The 2,078-nt window shown below is 45.3% G+C and overlaps 1 pseudogene; it reads left to right on the forward strand.

Moving 5' to 3' along the window:
* Positions 1–626: 626 nt before the first annotated feature.
* On the forward strand, positions 627–1,111 carry LOC102844540 (annotated as a pseudogene).
* The last annotated feature ends 967 nt before the right edge of the window (positions 1,112–2,078 follow it).

The following is a 2,078-nucleotide window of genomic DNA, read 5'->3' on the forward strand; positions in this document are numbered from 1 at the left end:
TGAACCCATCTTTCTCAGTCTCCCCCCAACCCCGAGGTCAGTCCTGTTTTACAACAGTGGCACCATGCAGTATTTGTGCAATGGACTCTTTTGTGTCAGGAAATCTGATGAGGATGGTGCAGGATAGAGCAGGGTTCAGATCGTACTCAATTCTATGACACCTAACAACAACAAGAACATAGAGACTCAATGGACAAATGCTTGGGCATATTTGTCTAAAGGATTAAAAGATCTAGTAATAGAAGGGGTTTTTTTTAGTAAGATGCAAGGAAGAGAAGAGGTATATGAAAGAAAGATGAGCACAAGGAGATCATCAGTTGTTAGTGAGTGAGGAGACAGGATCCTGACAGAGGACTTGATACAGAGAAATTCAGTGCTATCAGAAATTAGAAAGGAAGCTGGAAAAAGAGAAGTTAAAATATTGCTGATGTTGAAAGCTAATGTGAGGATGGTGCTCATAAATTTATAATGAGACTAATCAGCAGACAATATCTTTAACTCAGTTGTTAGGACACCTTGTTGCTTAAATTGAAAGAATGGTTGATTTCAGTCCTTTCCAGGCAGCAGTTGCGGCGGCTCTTGTCTTTTCTCGCTCCCTTTGCCATATCCCTTTCGCTTCCGGAAACATGCCCTCTGGTGTGGCTCTCTCTGATGGTGTCATCAAGGTGTTCAATGACATGAAGGTGCACAACTCTTCACCAGATGAGATGAAGAAGCACAAGAAGGCAGTGCTCTTCTGCCTGATCGAGGACAAGAACATCATCCTGGAGGAGGGCAAGGAGATTCTGGTTGGAGATGTCGGCCAGACTGTTGACGACCCCTATGCCACCTTTGTCAAGATGCTGCCGGACAAAGACTGCCGCTACGCCCTGTATGATGCAGTCTGTGAGACCAAGAAGAGCAAGAAGGAGGACCTGGTGTTTATCTTTTGGGCCCCTGAGTGTGCACCTCTTAAGAGCAAAATGATCTATGCTAGCTCCAAGGATACCATCAAGAAGAAGCTGATGGGGATCAAGCATGAATTACAAGGAGGTCAAGGACTGCTGTACCCTGGCAGAAAAAATTCGGGGGGGGGTGTGCTGTCATCTCCTTGGAGGGCAAGCCCTTGTGAGCCCCTTCAGCCTCCTGCCTGGAGCATCTGGCAGCCTCGGACCTGGCCTTGGGGGCTGCAGGCAGCCCCCTTCCTGCCAGACCTGAGAGACTGGGGGGATCCCAGCAAGGGGAGGGCAATCCTTTCACCCCATTTCCCCAACAGTGCCCTCACTCCCTGGACCTTCCTCCTCCCTCTGCCCCTGATGGTTCTGGCCATCCCAAATTGCTTTGATCTTCTGATTCCTACTGGGTTGAAACAGACCAAGTTCCCCCAGGCACCCCAGTTTAAGGAGTACCTTCATTTTTTTTTAAGGACAACTCCACTCCCTACCTGTTCCTTTTTCTTTCCAGGCTGCCAATTTCTAACTGCAATAGTGACTCTGTGCTTGTCTGTTTAGTTCTGTATATAAAAGAAATGTGGAGATGACCCCTCCCCATGCTGGCTGGTTCCCAACCCCTTGTCCCCTGGCCATGCCCACTTGAGTCAGGGGCACCCAGGAACCTTCCATTTAAAACATACAAAATAAATAATAAAAAAGGTCACTAATTTAAAAAAAAAAAAAAGAATGGTTGATTTCATCTTGGACCAAGACACAGGGAAGCAAATGTAGTAGGAGAACAAGTTGATAAGCTAATTGAGGCCATTGGAAGTAATGGAATAGAATTTGAGCTGATTAGAATGTGACTTCTGCATTTATCTTGCTTATTGTATATTCAGTACCTGAAACAATGGTACTCAACCTTGGCTGTGGATTAGAACCCCCTGCAGTGATTTCCCCCCCCCCAAAAAAAAGCTTAATGTCTAAATTGCACCATAATCCAATACAATTAGAATCTCTGGTTGGCTCCTGGGCATGATAATTTTAAAGCTCCCTGAATAAGTCTACTGTACAAGCATGGTTGAAAACAATTGGTTTAGACAATAGCTAGCCTAAGGTAGAAATGAAGACTATTTAGTTAAGTGAATGTTGTTGATTGCCTTTGAG

This window comes from Elephantulus edwardii, unplaced genomic scaffold (assembly GCF_000299155.1).
Source record: "Elephantulus edwardii isolate Elephantulus edwardi_28Jun2011 unplaced genomic scaffold, EleEdw1.0 scaffold00012, whole genome shotgun sequence".
NCBI lineage: Eukaryota > Metazoa > Chordata > Mammalia > Macroscelidea > Macroscelididae > Elephantulus > Elephantulus edwardii.